Source organism: Colobus angolensis, unplaced genomic scaffold (genome assembly GCF_000951035.1).
Source record: "Colobus angolensis palliatus isolate OR3802 unplaced genomic scaffold, Cang.pa_1.0 Scaffold72, whole genome shotgun sequence".
NCBI lineage: Eukaryota > Metazoa > Chordata > Mammalia > Primates > Cercopithecidae > Colobus > Colobus angolensis.
Window position 1 is genome coordinate 6,251,549 of NW_012120932.1, and position 15,029 is coordinate 6,266,577.

At 45.9% G+C, this 15,029-nt stretch overlaps 1 protein-coding gene across 7 annotated transcripts in view; it reads left to right on the forward strand.

Moving 5' to 3' along the window:
* Positions 1–15,029, forward strand: part of PTCH1 (patched 1) — a 76,297-nt gene that overhangs the window by 12,393 nt on the left and 48,875 nt on the right. The window lies entirely within an intron of this gene.

A 15,029-nucleotide genomic window follows, 5' to 3' on the forward strand; every position in this document is an offset into this window, starting at 1 on the left:
GCCGGGGGCGGGCGCAGCGCGGGCCTGCGGAGGCGGCGGCGTGTGTGGTCCTGTTTTTGGACAGCTTTCAACTCTGAGGGAAAAAAACATTTGTCTCAAGGTACAAAAAAAGCGGGGTGGGGGTGGAAGGAGTGGAAAAAAAAATAGTAAGGCACAGACTGGAACGCATGTTTGCAAAGTAGATTAATGTTTCCTCGCGGGTGGGGGCTTTTGACATGGAATTATTCTGGGAGAAGGCTGCATTTTGCAGGCAAAGGAAAGAAATGTTTTAAGAACGCGAGGGTGAAGGGACCTCTTGGAGGGGTTCTACCAGTCTTTTATCCACAGTCCTCAGTTTTAGAGTTCTTGGGACCTTTCTTAGCAAAGCAGTTGCAGATTTAAAATAGATGTGTATTTTTTCGAAGGCAAACATTTTTACATGATTTTGGTGACACAGGTTTCAGTTTTTTCCCCCGCTGGTTGTTTCTTATTTTTCTTTTTGGCAAATTCCAAATCCTGCTATTTGGAATCATTTTAACCCTAAACACCACTTGGGGCATCCCTTACCTTACAAGAGGGTGGTAGGGGAGAGTTGAGGTGACTATGTAGATATTTCAAACCAAAATGCCTGGAACATTCCCCCGGACAGCATGTGGAAGCTGAGGAGTTATGCGCCTAATCGCTTCAGTGATCCCTTTCAGGATGCTGTTGGAGACGAACCCTGGAGAATATATCCTTAATCTCTCCTTGTTTGTGAAGATTCAGCTTGCGGAGTTTTGCAAGCCTGTGGTGGAGTTGGAGTATTTAATTGAGAAGTGACAATTAAAATAATAGTCTACATAATTAAGACAAAACATTCCTGCCTTAAGTAGTTTGGTAATTAATACAAAAGCGTTCTTTGGAGTGAATCCATGGAGTCATTTACCTCAGTTCAGCGATCCAGTATCACTGGTAGATAAAAGAAGGGTTTTATCGAGCAGCTATTATGCTCCTAGCAACAAGTTTCCTGAGCACCTATGATGTCCCTAGCACTGTGTTAAGCACCATAGGAGACTCAAGTGTGTGCGACACTGCACAATTTAAAACTATTAGAATTCGATGCATTTGGACTACATTTGGGTTCACAGTTGAAATGGGCTGTGAAAGTTACAAGAGGGTGGTAGGGGAGCTTCCATGGAAGTGATGAGGCAGACTCGGCGGTGGGGGGGAGAGAATTGGAGGCGGTGGGGGAAGGAGGGCATTTTAGGCATGGGCGTGACACACCAGCAGGAGCCCCAGCTGGGGAGTTTGGAAGTGATGTGATTGGCTAGACTGTAGGGGCACTGCCATAGATTCTGGGACAGAGTAGGGCCTGAGAACAGGGAGGGCCGGCTCATCCACCACCTCCCACCACTTGATCCAACCTGTATTTGTTGCCATCTGATGAGGATAACAAAACGTGATTTTGTTCTCAGTGGACCTTTAACACGTTGAAGGAGAGAGAATGTGATTTATTTTCTTAACATTGCATATTTCTGGAAATAACTTGCCTTCTGCATAACACGACCCATTTCAAGTCCTGGAAGGAGATGCAGTGTGCTTCCTAGCGGTTTTATGGGAGCTGCCAGTTGTGTAGTGAGAGGGAGTAGAGTTTTTCTTTTTCAGTGGACTGGGTGAGGACACTTCTGAGGGGCACACTCACTTTGCTTACTTTTGGCAGTTCCAGCATGGCTGACTGGTTCTTGGGCCAAATGTTATTTACTCAGTACTAGTACTGTCACTTGTTGAGCAACTGCTATGTACCAGACATTTGTTATATATTGTCACATGCCTTGCAACTCAATAAAATAGCTGTCTATTATTACTTTATTTTGTTTCTCTAACATGATAGTGGATGTAACGTCTTTATGATGAGGATTGTCCCGTTTTACAGATGGGAAACTATGGGTTGCTGTGTGTCTCCAGGTCTGTTTTGCCTACTGATGACATAAGTCACTTGTTCTCCTGTTGCCCTGTCCTGGATCTCTCATTCATTCATTCATTCTGTGCTAGATTCTCTCTTCCCCTAAAGAAGAAGCAAGTTTCGTAAATGCAGATAAACCCAACTAGATAGGTGACTATATGACAGTAGCCATATAGATTTAATTTCATTTCAAAGCAGAAGTAACTGTGTAGAGATCTTGTTTGTGACACAGTGAGCTGAGTGTTCACGTCAGCAGTAAGTAGTGTGAGCATTTGCATTCAGGAGTGAGAAATCTGCTGTCCTAGACCTCAGTAGATGTCCATGAATTGAGTAGCAGCTCCAAATTTAAGTTCATTTTGTGCATCTGTCTCATAGATAAATTCCTCATGGCGATCAGTAAAGAAATCTGTTAGATGGTGCTTTGTTAAGAGGTACGTTGTTCTGAAAGTTCTAGACGTGAAATTTTATATGAACTGGGCAAGAACAGAGTGCTTGCTACACAAACGAAATGGATAGAGGTAGCATATTGCCCTAGTTAGAAAGCAACAGAAGAGAGTAAAGTATGAGATTTTAAGGGGAGAGGGATGCTGAGGGATAGTTTGGAAGAACCTCTTTCTCCTGCGATTTAAAATCACAGGAGCGTGTGTGTATGCACATTGTCTTATTCTGCATATTCTCCTATCTGCCAAAGTCATGTTAATGTTATCTTTTTAAAGCAGCCAGCAAATTAAAGGGATCCACTCAAAAGGCTGTATCTTCAAATTGACTTGCATGCTTTGTTTAACATGCTGGGGAAATGTGGCTTTATAAAGAGTTAGATGACATCAGCCACAATGTGCAGACTAATATATGCTAGATGAGGAAGAGTCCGTGTGCGTGCGCGCGTGTGTGCATGTGTAGGCATTGGTGATAAGAATTATTGTATTCTGTTGTTTAAATGTCCATATAACGCTTGCCTTTTAAGAAACTGTCAATTACATGTTAAGATACCAGCTTGAATTTTAGAGTTATAGTGTTTGTAAATCAAAATTGTCAAATCAGTTTCACATATATTGTGGAGTAGTGAGGTTTGATAGAGAATATGTTGACTAATGTAGTGGACATCTGCTATTGCAGAAACACGACCATGGCAGCAAGGTGGGGGAGAAACTAATTGTCATTGTATAAAAATAGAAGCATTCATTCTGCACATGTTCTCAGTACCACCACTGGTTCTGCACCGCCATTGCAGAAAGCTCTCCAGAGAGAGGTTGGTGAAAAGCCACAGTCTGCCCTCAGGGGAACTCCATCCAAACATTCAGCAGGCACGTGGACTGGTGTGTGGGTGGTTAACATGAAGGACAGCAGTGCCAAAATGGCAGGAAAATCAGGGACATCTTCCAGGACGGCCTCAAGGGTGGAGGCCTGAGCCAGGCACAGGGGCTGGAGGGGAGAGGGTAGGGGGCTTTCCAGGCAGAAGGAACAGCATGGGCAAAGGCTCAGAGAACAGGAATGTGGTCTCTTGGAGGGCAGCCATTGCCTCCCTTTGTGGGGTGGTTGAGATTGGGTGGGAGCCTGGAAGCTGGGCTGGTCCCTCAGGGCCGTTTCACAGAAGTCTCCCTGCTTGGGCTGGGGGCTGTCAGCGCTTCCTGCGAGCCATCCCTGTCTCAGGAGTGTGCTCACATGTTGGCCTCTAGTGTTTTCCCTGGAGCCCTGAGTGCTTCACCTGGATCTCGCCCTTCTGGGCACAGACTGATGTTATTTTTAATCTTGCCTATTTCTTTGTTGGTATTTCCTTTTTGTTGAGCAGTTTTAGCCCATCTCCCTCAGTATCTATTTCTTTTCATATCAACTCCCTCACTCCAGCCCTCCCTCAGACACAAGTTTCTTGTCAAGCTTCTCCAGCGATAGAACATTCATTTATCTCTCTGAGCTTTTTGTTTTTTCTAAAAGTTTGCCCAGCTCCTGGCCTCCTTTTCTGCAGAGGGCAACAGCCTTGAAATGAATCCATATTGCCTTGGTGTTTGGATGTGAACATTGCTGCAGGCCAGCATCAAGCGGGGAGGAGGCAGGTTGTGATTTTGACTTTTTTTTTTTTTTAAAGGAAAATAGAAGAAATTGTTTTTTTAAATACGGCATGATATGTGTAAGTGCTTTCAAGTTTGTACCTTGCTAGTGTTAACTCTTTCAGTGTTCTTGAACTCAGGCAATCAGTTGTAGGAGATGACTGAGTTTCACCACTCCTTCAATTTTTATATGAACTGGGCAAGAACAGAGTGCTTGCTTCCTTCAATTTGGAGCAAGGTCCCTCAGCCTCAGGACTGTGGACATTGGAGCTGGATCATCCTCTGTTGTCGGGGGCTGTTCTGTGCACTGTAAGATGTTTAACAGCATCCTGGCCTCTACCCACTAGATGCCAGTAGCACCCTCCCAGTTGTGACCACCAGTGTTTCCAGTCATTGCCAGATGTCACTGGGGGAGGGGGTGCACCACATCATCTCAGGTGAGACCCACTGGTTTAGATGCTAAAAAGGTTTTGACTGGAAGACTCATGCTATGCAGGTGGAAGACGTTTATGGTGATGCATTTGTGGCTACAATACATTGCAGAGATGCAAGAGTATTAGTCTCTTCTTTAAGATAACCCCCCCATCCCATTCCTGTATTTACTGACCCAGGTAACTGTTTTTCTTAGAATGACATTAAACATCAAAGAAAAACACCATGACGGGTCGAAAGAGGAAAGAGGCCGTGGAGGAAAGAAATGCTTTATATTTGGGTACCTTTTGGGTGGGGGATATCTAAATTTGCAGAAAGGCTGGTTCCACCTCAACCCCAGAAGCCTGCAGGTTTTTAGCACCTCCAGAGAGATGTTGGTGAAAAGCCACAGTGTCTGCCCTCAGGGGAACTCCATCCAGACATTCAGCAGGCACATGGACCGGTGTGTGGGTGCTTTAATAGAAGCTTTAATGGAAGACACCACTGCCCTTGTGCATATTGAAATAACAGCTCCTTCCGAAGCCTGGCTAGCGTGTGAACTCTTTGGTGGTGTCATTCTCCTCCAGCTGTTTCTGTCACAAACCACTCCCCCTTGTCCCCCCAGGAGCCCTTATGGAGCAGAACCAAGGGACAGCAAGGGACCAAGGCGTCCCAGCCAGAAGGGCAGCATGAACTCTGCTGTCACTGCCCTTCCACAGTGAGCACCTGGTTTCTTTTCTCTGGGGCTGCCATTTTGGAGGCATTTCACAAGGGACAGGAAGAAAAATGCAGCTCCTTTCTGCTCCCTGGACCCTGCCCCGCCGTACATGGTTTGAAAGGAAAAATATGCTTAGATAGGTATTTATTAGTTTGCACTAGTGCATATGTACATTTAGGTGGAAGAAGTTGTGGGGTCTCTTTGATATTTGGAGAAAAACAATTGGAAATGATTGTTTAAAAAAGAACAAATAGCCCTCAGGTGTCTTCTACACAGGGCAGTTGACCCTGCAAATCCTCCCCGTGTCTTTGCTGTCTGCCATTCTTGACCCTTCAACAAGTTGAGGGGACAGGTTGGGTAATGGGGTGTTTCAGATACATCAGATGCCGCCCGGAGGTTCCAGAAGATGACAGCTTCCAGATGTATGAACAGCCTGATCCGTGTGTTTAGATTATGCGCCACAGCTGATGCCGAGATTAATGCTGGCTGGACAAGCCACGGGAGATTCGTCTGGTTTCCACAATGCCATGTTTATGTTTCATTTGGGTTTCTCCTTCAAAGCTGACCTGCCTGTGACCCCAGGCTCTGTCCACTCGGGGCAAGCTGAAACTCGTCTGCCCTGCTCTCCTGCTTGTATTGGGGTAGGGGAGAGTCACAATGGGGCAGAGAAAGGGGGCGCTCTGTGGCCGCCTCCCGCCTCACCATGCTAGCTGTCTGCCCCGATGAGTGTCGGTTCTACTCGGGGATGTGTTTCACTGCAAAAGGTTTTTTGGCTTTTAAAACAAATATGGAAATATTATAAAATAACTGTAAAGGGGACCAGATTTCATAGAAGCCACTTTGCATAAATGTAGTATTTTAATTTCTGGCACTCTTTTGACACTATTTAGGGGGAGAAAAAGTTGAGGGGATTCCAGCTGTGTCAGACACCCCCACACAATAACCATAGCTGTGTTGTCCTATTATAATACTATTAATGTTTTCTGTGCCCCTCACTGGCTCCCAGAACCTCTGCTGCCTCCTCCCCTTCCCCCCTTCCCTCCTGCCCTTTCTCCCACCCACCCACTCTAAGCTGCCCACGTCATTTCCTTCCAAGTGGATCTCTGCAGTTACTAGTGTGAACTCTGAAATGGTTGTAAGTCTGGCTAATCAAACACTAAGAGGAGGGAATGAGAACATTTATTATTTCAAGCCAGCTGCGGGAGATACTAGATACAGAGCTGCCATTTGCATCCTTGGCATTCTTATTTTGGTTAGGGTTGGTTCCAAGACCACACTCTTTGATGGGCCCTTGGCAGAAGATGTGATTCCCCTGTTGAAGAATCACGACTTTTTTTAATGGACTGCTGAGGCAACTTTAAAATCCATTGACAAGTTTCTTCAACCCATACCACACCGCCAGAGAGAGTGGGAAATAAGTCTTGGTCCCCTGCTTGTATTGCTGACCGTGGCGCATGGACAGTGGAAGAACCGGGTTCCGTAGCATTTCTGAGACGGTGAGTGGAGCACAAACCAAGGCTTTCCCTCCCAGGTGCCCCACTTCAGGTTTTCCTTGCTTAGAACTCCCACCAAAGCCAGTGGGCACAAGGAGCTTGGCTAGATCGAAGACGATGCAATTCCTTATCCAGATTTTATGGTCCATCCTCACAAGAAGTCTTGGTTGACATCCAGAGAGCAGAGGGCTTTGCTGGTGAGGGCACTTCTGCCTGCAGGAGGAGGAAGCTCTGCGGGCTTCTCTCCGTGGGAACATTGCTTGAATACACAGATGTAATCAGGGTCATCAAAATATAAACACTTCTGTTACTTTCTCTTCTAATCTTTGAATTTGGGTGCTTACGATAATACTTACTGGATTTTTTTTCTCTTAAATTGGATTTAGGGCGCTTTTTTCCCTTTACACTGCAATGTCTCATGCCTTCCGTAAGCAGAATACTGCCATTGAGAAACTGCCGGGCTGTGGTGGGGGATGTTAGGAGTCTGGTGTACAGGAGGATGCGCCCCATCCTTAGTCCCTCCAGGAAGGAGTATGACTGTTTCATTTGGGGTTTAGAGCATGGCTGGAGAAACAGCCGACATGTGTTAGGGAAACTATTGTTGGTGGGCAGTCAGATACCTGCTAATGAATGGCAAGTTTGTTGTTGGAGAGATTTATAATGTGGGGGCAGGACCTTATTTCTAATCCAGAAACCCAGGTGTGAGTTGGCCCAAATAGTCCGCTCTGCATGTGGGTCCTGTAATGCCACTGCTATGAAAGCAAGGCTAGTGAGAAGCAGGTCCCCATACAACAGTGCAAGCTTTATTTGTTATTGTTAGGATAAATGAAAAGAAGCAGTAGACTTACCCAATTTAGCAACCAAGATAGTTTTCAGTTATTAATGAAACATGTACAAAAGTAAGCAAAAGGAACTGGAAATGGGCTTTGTTAAGTCAATGTGCATGGCTTTTTTTTTTCCCCTTAAATCATTGCTTAAGGGCTTCTGGCCCCTAGCTCAGGAATCCTGCCCAAAAATGCCAGATGTATTACACAGTCAAGTATTGCAACGTAAACACCGCTCCGTGCCACGAGGCAGGGTGGTCCATCTCCTATTTAAGAAGAGTGCGATATTGAGAGGATGGGGGGTGGGAGGCAAACCCTGCGCTTTGCCGTGAGCACAGTAGTGGTTGTGTCATTTGTGTTTTTGGCTGCACAGTCAAGATTTGAAACTACAAAACCCAGATAAACACATTGGAATGGCAAAGAATAGCAACTTGAATTGGGATGCCAAACAAATCAAGATGTGGCTTGGATAGTGTTGCTTCATTGGGTCAGAGAAGTGTATAAAATGTGGGACAGAATGGAGGGTGGAGAGAGACAAGAGTGCTCTTGTCACAGCAGCATCTTTAAGTTGCGCGAGCATCCTGTTTTTCATTTGCTGGTGGTTAAACGGAAAGGTGAGCGGAATCGAGGCCGGAGAGCCCGAGCCTCGGGGTGACCTCCTCCGTGGGAGGAAGCCCGTGGGGTGGGTGCACCTTCCAAGCCTGGAAAGCTGACGGGTCGCAAAGCCCGTCTGGTGTTGTGCAGCCCGGAGGGGTGTAGCCCACAGTGTATTCTGAAGTAAATGGCCTTCCAGTTTTCTCCTGCTTTCTGCATTTCTGAAGTAAGGAGTCTGCTAATGATGATTGTTTGGAGGTGAGAAAGTCACTGGCACTTTGGGCCCCCCCTCCGGTAAAACGTGTGGTACGATGCTGCCAGCAATGACAAGAAATCGGAGCGTCCAGATACGACCTGTCCATCCAGATAGCCTAATAGGAAGCAGCCCTGAGACTGACTACGTTCGGGGTTTTTAAAAATTAATATGAACATGTTTTGTGAGTTGGGAAGAAATAGGATTTCAGTCTGAATTTGGGGAATTGTTGAAATACCTGCACCAATATTCTCCTGATTAAGAAATTTATTCTACAGAGTGATCTGAGGAAACAGCTTTAAGAAATGGTGATGATAAATCCAGGAATTTTGAGATGAAGGAAAATGTAGGCTTCTTGACTCCCTCTTTCTCCTCCCACCACTGTTTTTTTTCTTTTGTGAATTCTTCCACATTCCCACCCCCACTCCCTGATTTCCTCTGCTCCTTTAGTGGGAAACCAGCAACCTTCACAAAATAGACTCAAACATCACACAGCCTCTTTTTAAATAGAGGCTTTCTAAGAGAAAATAACAAAAGAATTTTTCCTAGCTGCCTAAGAAATTATTTCTTTCTTCTTACTTTATTTTCCTCATGAGATTTACACATTGTTGTAATAAATAAAAAATGATAAATATGATAGCATCATTTTGGTCTACACATGATCCAGAAAAAAAAAATTGCACATGTTTAATACCTTGCTTAATTGCAAACAAAGCTTGCAATTTGAGAGAATTGGGATTAGGGCTAAATATCTATTAACTGCTCTTTCTAGAGATTTGGGGAATAGGATGACCCTTTTTTTTTCCTTTTTTTTTTTTTTAATAGGCTACAGTTTCACATGGCTCCCAAAAGAAATCTCTCTCCCTTTTTGTTTCCCACACCAATTGATTTATCATTTTGCTTGCAAGCAGATCCAGAATGTTAGGGCAAGAACACACTCACTTTTTTCTCGTAACTTTTTTGTTGCGGACCGAAACCAGTTGACTTGAATAAATTTTTCTGAGGCCTGAATGTAGCCAGCAACGTGGAAAAATCTTGCCATTCAGGGCCGTCTGAATGTACATTTCAGCCACACAGTAAGCTGCATTGGGAGGCGCTGGACTGCTAAATGCAACCATTTTTCGCAGCAGCGAGTTAGACAGGTGATTAGCATAATTAGCACCGAGCAGCTATACATATGGTAATGCTGAGTGTGTAAATGCCAGCTGCGGTGTAAAATTTATGTCAGGGGTCGGCAGGGCTGTGCGAAAGTATTGTGTTCCAGCTGCAGGTCAGGGCCGCCAAAGCTTACCTCCTTTTCTCTTGTTGGTGAATACGCCAAACAGAAGAGAAAGACAGAAATATAACAGATACGGCTTTGATGGGACAGCCCAGTTCTGTGCAAGAGGGACTGCTCTATAAAACACACACTCGCACACACTTGCAGAAATCCCATTACTTTCTGTAGAAATTGTGTGTTTACTTCACACAGGGTCCAGATGAGTGGGGCCAGGATGGAGGTAGGTAAATGATTCCCTGGGAGGAAAAAAATTCAGTCATTGAAGTTTTAAAAGGAGTTAAAAGTTCTGTTTTGTTTTTCTCTCCATCCTTTTACCCCCCACACCATTCCCTCCACCACTCTCCTGCCCACATTGTCTTATTTCACGTTAGATGGGGGCATATCCTTGCTGGATGGGATAGCTTTGGTCCTTCAGAAGAAGAGGAGGAACTAACCATCCTGGAGGTGTTAGCCTTGAACAAAATACAAGGTTTCAGCAGTGCAACTCTTCCCAAACTGTTTGACCAGCTTTAGAAAGGGGCTAGAAGGTTTTTTGTGGGCTTTTTGTTCTTCCTCTGGGTAGTTACACGTACTCGCCTACCCATATTTACTCTCCCTACCTCCACTGTCAGACCCACCAAATTCTTCATAGATTAAAAAAAAAAAAAAAAGAATCACATAGGTTTCTTGTTTGAAAGAAGAATAGTCTTGAATGGCTCACACACTTTGAAATGCATGATGTGGGAATGTATTGCTATGATGAGTGTATACATTTTGCACTCCAGGCATTTTCTCTGCCACGCCCCCACCTCCATCCTCCCCCCTTTTTTGGTTGGTGGCTATAAGGAGTGGTGGTGTTGACAGAATATAGTTCACACCACGCTGACCCGGTGATGAAACTTCCTCACGGCACCAGGGGGTCCTTATGTACCGGCCCCTAATCCAGCTAATCCTGATGGCAACAAAATCATGAAAGTGGCCCCCAGTGACGTGCGTCTCCCTGCACAGATGCAGAGGGAAGGAACAGTGCAGGAGATAAATGAGGCCAGCGTGGTGTTCCCCGGAGGCCAGGGAGCCTGCGTGCGAAGGTGGAGACTCGCATTGTCTTCTCCCCGATGCGGGCTCAAGTGGGAGGCCAATGAAGAGAGGCGCAGGCTGGATAATGGCAAGAAGACTGTTGAGAGCTGAGAGGCGATGTCAGCCCCACGGAAGCCGGGAGAAGGGAGCCGGGGTTAATGTTATGCAGTGCCTGAGTGCTGTGATGGAGAGCCTGCCGGGGAAGCACTTGGGTTTTGTTGGTGGTGGTGGGTTGCTTTCTGTTTCTGTTTTTTTAATGAAGACTTCAGGAGGTTTCAACTAAGCTTGATGAAAACACGCTGTGTTGGTTCCTGGGTTCTGCTGCCTGGTGGAGTGTGGCCTCTGAGCCCGCGTGCGCTCTGCATCTCACCTCTGGGCGCGCCCACTTCCTGCAGAGCCACGGGACCTGGGTGTGCCTCTGCCTGCCTGTGGCGCTTGAGCGGCCTGGTTGCACCTGAGGTTGTGGTAGAACCTGGGACAGTTCCCAGCTTGGAAGGTACGCTGTTCCGGATGGAAGACATTTCCGCCTGTGCCCTGCAGGAAGTCGGCAACGTTCTTGGGCCTGTCTCAGGTGGCGCGGTGCACAGCCCTCATTTGCCAGGCGGCCAAAGTGTGGCAAGTAACCAAAGAAGAAGGGGCCTCCTGGCAGATGCAGTGTTGTCTTGGGAACTCGTGGCTCCGTGGGAGCTGGTGGGAGCTGCGACAGGCAGCAGGTCCAGCGTGGGCAGAGTGCTGGGCTGACCTGATTGCATCTGACAGGGCGAGCAGGTCTGCGTCAGGGAAAGCCATTCAGAGGGAGCAGTCTGGGCAAGGCTGATAACAGATGGCACTGCCAGCAGCTGGTGGGGGCGGGGAAGCTTGCTTCCGGCACATGCGCGGTGCGGACCCGGCGCCTGCGCACTACCTGCGCCCAGCCTGCGTGCGGTCCCGTGCAGGTGTCCTTTTTTCGCTATGTTTTGGTGGTTGTCCTCTCGCTGGGCTCACTTCATGAAGGCACATTCTCTTTGGGCTGATTGTAGCATTTTTCCCATGGCAACACGCAGGGGCACAATCTCACAAGGAGAAAAACGGCCCAGAAATTTGGGCAGCGGTTGGCTCCTCCTGAATAAAAGAGATGGGTGGAGAGGACTAAAATTCACAACCCGTGAGTTTTCAGCCAGTTGCCCACATTACTGGATCTTCTTTTTTTCGGTTATAAAAAAGAGGCAGTGGTAATAATTTTGTAGTTACAGCCGCTTAGAGATTTGTACTTTTTCGGCCTCACAGTAACTAAATGCAACATTGAAAGGAGGACCTGAGCGACTAAAAGAAAAAGAAAATCTCTCTAGAGGCTGTTAGATAATTCATGGGATTAATCAAATGCAAATGCAACGCTTGCATATACACAGACCCTATTTTCCTAATTGGACTCTGAGTGGGTACTTTTCAGGCTGAAAGGGTCATTTGTTTTGACTGATTGACTTTTTGAGGCTTTGGGGGGAATTAATAACTTATACAGATGACTGCCTGTTCCCAAGGCTCTGTATTGAGACCGCGCATTCATTTATTCATTCAGCACACTTGGTGCGCCATGGCCCTGCTGCCCCTCTGCGTCCCTCTCACACGAAGGTGCATGGGCAGGACTTGAATTTTGTGGAAAATAACTTCAGTTGGTCCCTCAGATCATCTCTATGTGGATCACAATAAACTTTTGCTAAAAGGTTTTTGTGTGAGTGCCACAGACATTTCTTAAGCTGGTGCAGAAGGCTGCGCTGAAGAGAGGGGCACAGCAGGGAAGCGTGATGAGGGAAACATCTCTTGTCTACAATGGACTGGAATCATATTGGCCTAGAAGTATGGGCCTCTGGGTCAGCTGGCATCCCACCTGAGCTAGCTAGCCTTTCCTCACTTGGGAAAGTTAAGCCTGGCTCTATTTGGGGATGAGAGGATCCTCAGAGCTTGATCAAAAATATTGGCAGAAGTGATGCTTCTTTTGCCTTTCAAAGAATTGGCTTAAGCCTTGGATTTCTGGAGAAGAAGATGGCAGGACTTGCAGGTGAAGAGGCTCAGGGCTGCATGTTCTCTGTGTGCTTTCATCTGCACCCTCCAAGGCCCCCCTGGGGACCAGAAGGAAAATGAGGCCTGTCCACTGCGGCCCCGGGAGTCCTATTGAAAAAAACTGCGTCTTCTCACTGGCTGAGAAAAATCTTTGGGGCAACATGGTTGTACTCTAAATAAAAATATGGATTATTGTCATGATTCATGCATTCTAAAATTCTAGCTGTGAGCATAATACAAGATGAGTATCCCTTATACGAAATGTGTGGGACCAGAAGTGTTGGGGATTTTGGATTTTTTCTGGGAGGGTGATATTCACACATGTACATAATGAGATAGCTTGAGGATGGGACCCAAGTCTAAACATGAAATTTGTTTGTGTTTCAACTGCTTTATGCATCTAGCCTGAAGGGAATTTTATACGATATTTTAAAATAACTGTGTGCCTGAAACAACGTTGGTGTACATTGAACTAACAGCAAAGATGTCACTATCTCAGCCACCCATGTGGACAATCTGGTTGTGTGACATTCCCATCCTTCCTGACTTAGAATTTATATGCTAGCGATAAGCAATCATTTTCTTAAACTAATTCACACATACGTACTTACCATAAAAAAAAAAAAAAAAAAAAAATGACATTCCATTAATGCAGTGAAAAATAATGTGTTCGGGGTACCCAGGCAGCCCGATAGCATCACCAGATACCTGCATCAGCGGCTAAACGACAGCTTCTGGCCTCCACCTGCAATGCTGTGTTTTCACTGAGAGGTTGCTGTACACCATGTTTTACTTTTTTAGGCGAGAAGAAACGTCAGAAGCAGTGGAAGGATCAGGGAGTGGGTCCTGTAGGGGTGAGGAGGCATCTGCTGGATGGCTTTTCAGAATGTTGCCTCCAGCATCACAACAACGGACATCTTAGACGTGTCTCTTTGATTTTAGGAACTGACATGATTTCCTGTTTGGTTGTGAATGCACAGTGCGTTAGTTTTCAATAAGCCCACCACACATTTCCACCAGGTCTGCTCTAGTTACTTTTTGTGCCGTGGTGACAATGTCATCTTCATGGTTGTGAGCCGTTTTGACTGTGACTGACTGTGTGAGGTCAGGTGTGGAATTTTCCACTTGGAATATCATATCGGCACTCAGGAAGGTTTTGGAGCCTTTGAGACTTTCAGATTAGGGATGCTCAACCTGTCTAGCGTGCTCTGTGGAATCTGGTGCTCCTAGACTACCTCCTCCTGCTGTACTCAGGTTCTCAGCTAGTGCTCAGAAGCCGAGGCTCGCAGGGCACTTGGATTCTGGGTTAAAGGGTCCGTTCTACCTCTTACTAACACGGTGGGTGACCTTGGGCAAAAGCCACCCAAACTCTGCAGCTGTGCCCCCTCCCCTGTGACATTAGGGCAGTGAACCAGCGCTCTGTGACAAATGCATGGGTGAACAGACACTTGCTCGGCTCTCGGGTAAGGGTCTGGGAAATTTCACACACATCGTCAGCTAAGGCTCACACAGGACTGTGAGGTTTGTCACAGCATTTGTCATCCCTGTTGTCCTCAGCAACGTCAGGGACTTGCTCCAGATCTCTCTGCCAGTAGTGGCAGTGCTGGGGTCTTCCGGTCCCCACTCTCACCTCCTGCCTGGTACGGCTGGCCCCAGCTTGATGGAGGAGCAGCAATGATCAAAATATTTCCAAAGACATAAAGAATATAGGTTCAAAGGGCTTTGTAAGTGGAAAGCAGAACCCAAGTATAAAACGTTATTTTGTGTCTCAGGATCCTGAGATAATGATTTTTCTTGAGTCTTCTTCAGAGGGGTTGTTATTTTATTGTTAATATAGGAGGACTTCAGAATATGATGAAGGTGCATATGATTATTTTTATAGTTTATTAGTATTGATACCTAATACCGTATATATCTGTGGTGTACATGTGATGTTTTGGTAGAAGCATATGATGTCTAATGATCAGATGAGAGTAATTGGAGTGTCCATCACCTCAAACACATTCATCATTTTTTTGTGTTGAGAACATTCTAAATCTTCTCTTCTAGTTATTTTGACATATACAATATATTGTTGTTAACTGTCATCTCCCTGCCGTGCTGTGGAACACTAGAATGTGTTCTTAACTGTATGTTGGTACCGATTAACCCACCTCTCTTCCTTTCCCCTCACTCTTCCCAGCCTCTGATAACCCTCACTCTACTCTCTGCCTCCATCAGATTAATCTTTCTTTACCCTTTCACATATGAGTGAGGACAGAGATGCATATTATCTTTTTCCATTGAGTTTGTTTTTAATTCATATCTCTACCAAGTAGCCCTGGTATCTATTTTTCTCTCTCTTTTTTTTTTTTCCTGTGTGTGTAACATAGAAGGTTTGTTTTTCTGGTTTTTGTTT